Raw genomic sequence first — 8,895 nt, forward strand, 5'->3', positions numbered from 1 at the left:
TCATACTATGTACCAAGCCTAATATATCGAATACTCTTAGTGTCATGAGCAGGTTTCAGGCAGATCCAGGCTTAGAGCACTAGAAAGCAGTAAAGTATATCTTTAAGTACTTGAGAAGGACTAAGGATCTTTTACTGGTATATGGAGGTAGTAGCCTTAGGGTTGAAGGTTGCAAAACTCGAGTTTCTAGTCCAATGTCGATGATAGCAAGTCGAATTCAAGGTATGTGTACTCCTTGAATGGAGTAGTGTGCTGGAAGAGTTCTAAGCAAGATACTACTGCTGACTTGACCACAAAGGCGGAGTACATTATTACAGCAAAAGTACAAAGGAGAGGATTTAGATGAAGAAGTTTATCATAGATCTGGGAGTCATGCCGGGCAGCAAGGAGCCAATTCCCTTATATTGTGAATACAATGAGGCGGTTGCTCAAATGAGGGAATCTGAGTCTTATCATAAGTGTTTTGAGGAGGTTCCAACTTATTAGAGAGATTGTGCCCCGAAAAGATATAGTAGTGGAAAGAGTTATATCCGAAGATAATATCGCAGATCCATTGACAAAGTTATTATCTCATATTGTCTTTGAGTGTCATAGGGGTTTGATGGGGACCAGACACAAAAGTGATTGACTTTAGGTCAAGTAGGAGATTGCTAGTCATAGGTGCCCTACAAGCCAATCACGTGGGTGATGACATGTGTGACTTGACATACTATTTTTTTTCTTCTTATTATTTGGCATTTTATCTCTTTATATTGCCTGTTGCTTGAATATATTGTGATGTCCATGGATCTGTGCAATGGGAATCGAATCATAATGAGATCACGATAATGAGATCGATTCGCCTTTAAACACAAATCCTAAATAATATCGGTCATAGGTTACTCGAGAGGGACATCGAGATAAACGGACAAACTAGTGTGCTATATACCCATCCAAATGATGGATGCAGTTAGTCTCATAGCTGCTCGTATGAGGATACTAGGGATATAGTACAAGTGCTCATTGGAGAATGAGTTCACTAATTGACCTGCTTACAGAATGTTGAATGACTGATGATGCCTTATTTATCAAACAATGATTCTATAGTCCTAATGGTGTTTCTGGTCCTTAGACTTGAGACACCAAGGATGTCCTGTATGAGTACTCTATTCTTTGATACCGGACTTATAGGACTATTAAGTGTCGATAGAGGATCATCCACTCTTGGTATCATGAGAGGAATATCTCATATGTTCTTACTAAGACAAATCCTTGGCTAGGGTCATTCAGATTGAGAGAGATGAGGTCTTTGGAGCGAGACTTGAGTAGAAATCGTATGGGTCTAATAGCACCATGCCTAATATACGGTCTTTGGAATATTAGATGGATAAGGGACTATAAGTATATGGTAACTAAGGATAAACAAGTCCAACAGATTGGATTCACCTGTATCGTCTAGGGACTACGGCGTAGTGGTCTCATACTTCCGTAATCGATGAGTCGAGTAAATTATTAAGAGAATAATTCACTAAGCCAGAAGGAGTTTTGACATGTATGACTCATAACCAGCTCGATATTGGGCCTAGAGGGTCACACATATATGGTAGGTGTTACGATGAGTAGGGGTTCAGATATGAGATATCTGTCGAAGCCCCTATCTTATTGTATATCCAATAAGCCCATGAATTATTGGATTCTATGTATGAGATCCAATAAGAGCCAATGAGAGATTATTAGATAGATATATATTAATCTAAGAGGCTTGTGTAGTTGGATGGAGATCCAATACCCAATAGGGTTATCCATTAAGGTTAAGTTGATAGGGGACCTCTATAAATAGGAAGGAACCAATGGTTCATCGGCTAGAGCCTCTTTGGGTTGCCATCTCCTATTCTCCTCCCTTTCTCCTCCTTAGATAGAAGGCATGGAGTTTTGAGGAGCATTGTTGCAGCCCTACTATATGGATCACCACTAGAGAGGAGGGCGCTTGACTTCCTTCATCCTCTCCTATAGATTAGTAGGGATTTAGGGATATACAATCTCCATAGGTAACACAACTATCTCACGTGTGATTTTAAGTTTCACAGATTTTACACACCAATCTTTGCACGATGACGAATACATCGATGAGAAATTTAGGGATTTTATTTTTATGTTCTTCTATCGCACATTTGATGCCCCCTAAGATTTCCCTACACTTACCTCATTGCCAAGCGCCATTAATGCATAGTTAGCAACTTCTTTGTTGGTTGGCTCTTCATCTTCGAATGCACTCAAATCATCCCAAGTAGCTTTTAGCACTTTCTTCTTTTTTGGTTGATTCTTCTTCACTTGAGGACATTCACTTTTGAAGTGACCCGGCTTCTTGTATTCGTAGCAAATTATTTGGTCATTTTTAAGTTTATTTTTGTTTTCAATGTTATGTTTAGTTTTATCTTTTTTTATAAATTTTTTAAATTTTCTTGTTAGAAGTGCCAAGTCATCATCATCAGCATCATCATTATCATCATCATCATCATCATCATTATCATCATCATCACTTGAGTTTTCTTTCAAGTGATAGTCATGAGTTCTAAGTGTCAAATCCTTTCTGTTCTTTGGATGGTTATTCTCAAGTTCTTCATGTACATTACATGTTATTTCATAGGTAATCAAAGACCCAATAAGTTCTTCAAGTGAAAAATTGTTCAAGTCTTTAGCTTCTTGAATTGTAATTACTTTAGGATCCGAACTCTTTAGAAGGGATATATCTTATTAACGAGTTTAAAATTAGAAAAACTTTTACCAAGTGCTTTTAGACCATTGATGGCATCCGTAAATCAGGTGTATATGTCTCCAATAGTCTTTTTGGTTTTATGTAAAATAATTCATAACTATGAACTAAAAGATTGATTTTTGACTCCTTAACCCTACTCATGCATTCGTGTGTGATTTCAAGTGTATGTCAAATGTCATAAACCGTTTCACAAATAGAAACTCGATTCAATTCATTTTTATTCAAAGCACAAAATAAAGCATTCATAGCTTTAACGTTCAAAGAGAAAGTCTTCTTCTTTAAATCATTCCAATCGTTTATTGGAAGATAAGACTTTTGAAATCCATTTTTAATGATATTCCATAACTCATAATTCATATAAATCAAGAGAATCCTCATTCTAGTTTTCCATTAAGTGGAGTTTGTTCCATTGAACATGGGAGGATGTGTGATAGAATAACCCTCATGATTGCTGATAAAAGCCATCTCCCTTGGGTTCTAAACCAAATTGTGAGTAGCCTTACTTTGATACCAATTGTTAGGATCAATACGACACTAAGAGGGGGGTGCATTAGTGCTTACACAAAATTACATTAATTTGGAAAATCCCATTCGATAAAATCGTTTTGATAAAGCCCGTATCAAAAATTAATAAAAGTAATGACTTAGAGTAAATGTAAAGTGAAGTTAGCAGCTAAGTAATGAAAGTAAGTAGTAAGGAAAGAACATGCCAGATTTATAGTGGTTCGGTCATTGTGACCTATGTTAATTTCTGATTCCTTCTCCGTTGAGGTCACCGGCATCCACTAATGGTCTTCCTTCAATAGGCGAAGACCAACCACCTTATTATGAAGCATTCTCCTTTTCATGGATTTAGGAGACAACCCTTACAAGCCACACACATCTTCTCGAATGATTACAAAGCTAAAGAAAGAGGAGGACTCTTAGTACTTTTACAACCCTTTTACACCCTAACACTTAAAGATTTTTTCACACTTTATTAATACTTTGTTCTACCTTCATGCAGAAAGGAGTGGGGTGTTTATAGGCCCCAAGGTTTTAAAATTGGAGTAAAAAAGTATCTCATCCTAGATTTCTGGGGTACTAGCAATACTACCGCAATTATTGGGTGGTACCATCACTTGACACTCTGACACTAAGCAATACCACCACCCAGTTTGGAGGTACTATCGCTTGATAGAGCCTTAAAGATTGGGCTCTAGAGGTACCATTGCTTGATTGCATTAATTGTCGGTGGTACCATCGCCCATACCACCTAGGATGCTGAGCCTCAAGCGGTTCCACCACCCACCCTAGGCGGTGTCATCACTTGGCATTGTTTCAAGTGGCCGAGTGGACCTTCCATACGGCCCAACTCAGCTCTAAATCGGGTCCAATGGCTCCTAACTGAGTTAGTGGGATTACGTCACAATCCTAACTCAATCTAAGTTCTAACTACGACAATTAACGCATTAACTAGACAATCTTTGTCTAGTATGTCAATTGTTCTTCTAGCGAAGTCTCAAAAAACTTCCAGTGAACTCTCAACATGCTTTTGGCGAACTCCTGGTGAACTCTCGACGAACTCCCGATGAACTCTCGGTGAGCTCCCGACGAACTCTCAGCGAGCTCCCGACGAACTCTCAACGAGCTTCTGGCACATCATTCGAATCTTTGACGTATCGTTTGATCTTTGACTCTAGCCTAGCATCTGGTTTATGCCTTATTTATTATCGTAGTTAATCCTACAACACTCTTTTCAATATATGAATTAGATCAATAATTTATCAATTGATTTCAACATCAAAATATGAGATTCAACAAATATTTTGGTATCATGCATGATATACCTAAGTGATAATTTTATATCTTGAAATTATGTATGATGATTTAGAATTATGCATGCAATACTTCAACTTATATAATGATATACATATGATATGATGTGTTGCATGATCACTATGATTCACGATTGTTTTGACTTGATGCCAAGATATTATGATTAGAAGGTCATCATTATTTTGAATTCAAAGTTTATTTCAATATGGCATATGGATAGGGAGAGTTTAGTTTAAACTCCATCATCAATTGGTCATCATCATCAAAAAGGGCAAGATTGTTGAACCCCAGATTTTGATGATGAAATCAATTGATGAGTTTAGGATCTAATATGTGCTTTGAGAAAAGTAATGCAAGACTAATTTTGATCATGAAAAGGTGAAACAATTAAAGTAGTAGAATCAAACGTTGAGCCGGAGTCAAAGATCGGGCATCAGGCCAGAAGAATCGAATGTTGCGCCAAGATCAGACGTTGCGAGAGTCAAGATGCCGATGGATCGAGCGATACGCCGAAGGTTCAAATGACATGTCGGAAGTTCACTAGGAGTTCGGATGAACAAATGACATGCCAAACAACTTAGATTCTTATCTTGCAATTGCTTAGGTCTTAATTATCATAGTTAGGTCATAAATTGAGTTAGTTTTGGGTGTAACCATACTAGCTCAATTTGGAGCCCGTTGGGTTTGCTTTGGGGCTGAGTTAGGCCTAATCTAGGGTTGAGTTGGGTCCATTGGGAGGCCCATTCAGTGACCCAAGTTTAGATCAAGTAGTGGCACCGCCAAACCAGGCGGTGGAACCACCTATGAGTTGAAAAAGTATGCAATATACTTCTTCTGAAAGACCCGACAGTGGTACCGCCCAAACATAATCTCCTAGATTGTGTTAGGTGGTGGTACCACCCAGACTAGTGGTAGTACCGCCAATACACATGGTCTCTCATGTGTCAGGTGAAAGTAATGCTTAGATTGGGCGATAGCACCTGTAGACTGGGCTATAGTACCGCCAGTTGTTAGATTGACAAGCAATAGTACTATCCAATACTAGCAGTTATTGAATCTTAGATTTTGATGATGAAACCAATTGATATTATTTATAATTTAATTTGTATTTTGAGTGACGTAGGAAACTTCGATTAGAGAGAGATAATTAAAGCAGGAAGAATCACATTGGGCCGGAGTGAACATGTTAGAAGATTGGACGTTGGGTCGGAGGATCGGTCGACGTGTTGGCAGAAGGCTTCGTGCCGTGAATTTCAGCATCGGGCTGAACTATCGAACATTGCGCCAAGGAGATTGGAAGTTGTGGGAGTCAACATACTGATTGGGCAATATGCCAAAGGAGAGGACGATGCACCAGAGGATCGAACAAATGCCGGATGGACCAATAACATGTCGGACAAAAGATTCATGTTTTGTCTAAGATTGAAATAGTTTAGGGGGCTAATTGAGTTAGCTTTTGGTGTAATAATGCTAACTCAATTAGGGGATAATTGGGCCTTAATTGGGACTGATTTGGGCTCGTTGGGAGGCTCATTCAATGACCCAAAAGTTGGGTCAGGCGGTGGCACCGTTAGAATAGGTGGTAGAACCGCTTGTGAGTTGGAAAACTCAAAAAACTCAATCTCTGAGGTTGTCAGGCGGTGGTACCACCCAGTGACGATGTGTCAGGTAGTGGTACCACTAGACTGGGTGGTGGTACCATCCAGTGTCAAGCTACAGGCGATGGTACCGCCCGTACCTCTAAAATCTCGGGGATTTGAATTTTGGCTCCAAGTTTTGAAGCCATTTGGGGTCTATAAATACCCCAGCTATTCCTGCATGGAGTAGCAAGAAAAGTGAATAAAAACTAAACTCTGTGTTTCTAAAGTTGAAAACCTTTTATAAAGTGTAGAGTCCCTCCTCCTAAAGTTTAGAGACCATTTTAAGGGAGATTGTGATGGAAGCTTTGTAAAAAGGGGTTGTAAAGGTTCTCTCCTGAACCTATCAAAAAGAGAATTGAGTTGTAAGGATAGTTGATCTTCGCCCATTGAAGGAAGATCATTAGTGGATGTCGATGGCCTCGACGGAGGAGGAATCGGTGGAGTGGATGTAGGTCACGACAACCGAACTACTATAAAATGGTTTGCGTTTCTATTTGTTCAATTTACCTTTACTACAAATTGAATCTTTACTTGTCTACTACTTTCACTACATATATGAATGAGAATTTAAGTTATCTTTCCGATCCGATTTTCAACGAACGAAGAGATTTTTTGAAACCGACGATTTTATCCGCAACACTAATTCACCACCCCCCCCCCCCCCCCCCCCCCCAATGTCGACTCATTCCTAATAGTTGGTATCAGAGCCACTTTATTTTCTTATTTGGTTTAACACCCAAGAGAAATAACTCTTTTTGGCTTTCAAGAGGGTCACTCTCTTATTCGTCCTCCCATGTTCATTGGGATGGACTACACATATTGGAGACTGGGTCTCCCAAGCGGTGCCACCGCCGGCCATGATTTCAGGTGCTGAATGGGCTGTTCAATCTGGCCCAATTCAGCCTTGTTAAGGGGCTAGTTGGCCCCTAACTAAGTTAGTGGGATTACCTCATAATCTAAACTCAATTTTTGGTCTAACTACAATAACTAAGACATAATTAAAGCACTCTTGTACCGGTACGTCAATTGCTCTTTCGATGAGCTTCCGATAATCTTCCAACGAACTTCCGACGAACTCCCGACAATGTTCCGGCGGACTCTCGGCAAGCTCCTGGACTTTACGATGATCCTCTTGGCCAGTTTCGATGAGATTCTTTACCAAGCTACTGGACTTCTCGGTTGGTTCCAGCAGAACTTCTGATGAGCGTCTGGACTTCCGACGAACTCTTGAACTCCCAAAGAGATTTTGATTTTGACTCCGGCACAACACCTGCTTTATGTCTTACTGCTTTTGTAGTTAATCCTGCACACTTTTCTCATCATATAGATTAGATCAAACAATTTATAATTGATTTTATCATCAAAATTTGAGATTCAATAGATAGAAGGATCATCCGCTCTCGGTATCATGAGAGGAATATCCTATGTGTTCTTACTCAGACAAATCCTTAGCTAAGGTCATTCGAATTGGGAGAGAAAGAGTTCTTTAGGATAATCCGATTAGAGTGAGACTTGAGGAGAAACCATATGGGCTTGATAGCACCATGCCTGGTATATGGTCTCTGGGATATTAGATTGATGAGGGACTATTGGTACATTGTAACAGAGGATAAATAGGTCCAAAGGATTGGATTCCCTTGTATCATCTAGGGACTACGGCGCAGTAGCTTAGTACGTCCGTAGTCGATGAGTCGAGTGAATTATTATAGAGATAATAATTCATTGAGTCAGAAAGAGTTTTGACAGGCATGACTCACGGCCAGCTCGATATTGGGCCTAGAGGGTCACATACATATGGTAGATGTTGCGATGAGTAGAGGTTCAGATATGAGATATCCGTTGGATCCCCTATCTTATTGGATATCCAATAAGCCCCAGAATTATTGGAGCCCATGGATGAGATCCAATAAGAGCTAATAAGAGATTATTAGGTAGAGACCCACTAATCTAAGAGGCTTGGGTAATTGAATGGAGATCTAGTACCCAATATGGTAGGATCCATTAGGGTTAACTAAGGGTCTCTATAAATAGGAGGGAACTAAAGGCCCATAGTTGGGGCTTCTTGGTTGCCACCTCCTATTCTCCTTTTCCCCTCTCCTCCTCAAATAGTAGGTGTGGAGATTTAAGGAGCATTGTCGCAGCCTTGCTGTGTGCATAACTACTAGAGAGGAGGATGCTTGACCTCCTTTATCCTATTCAACAGATCTATAGGGATTCAAGAATATATGATCTCCCTAGGTAAAATACAACTATCTTTCTAACATGTAGTTTTCAATTTTGTAGATTTCCCCCACCAATCTTCGTACGACGATGAAAACATATTGGGAAATTTAGGTTTTTATTTTTTGTTCTTCTATTGCGCATGTGATGTCGCCCCTAGATTTTCCTACATCAAGTTTGAAAACTAGACACAATTGGGACTAGGGAATCACTATTTAACGTTAGGTATCATTAACAATCCAGCATTCCATAAGCAGATTAATCAGTAAATTTATTCTCCAATGAGCACCTACACTGTATCCCTAGTGTCCCCACATGAGCAGCTGATCAGCAACTATGAGATCAACTACCTCCATCATATGGATGGGTATATAGTACACTTATTTGTCTGATTATCTCGATGTCCATCTCGAGTAACCTATGACTGAGATTATTTATGGTCTATATTTAAAGGCGAATTGA

Source organism: Musa acuminata, chromosome BXJ1-8, assembly GCF_036884655.1.
Source record: "Musa acuminata AAA Group cultivar baxijiao chromosome BXJ1-8, Cavendish_Baxijiao_AAA, whole genome shotgun sequence".
NCBI lineage: Eukaryota > Viridiplantae > Streptophyta > Magnoliopsida > Zingiberales > Musaceae > Musa > Musa acuminata.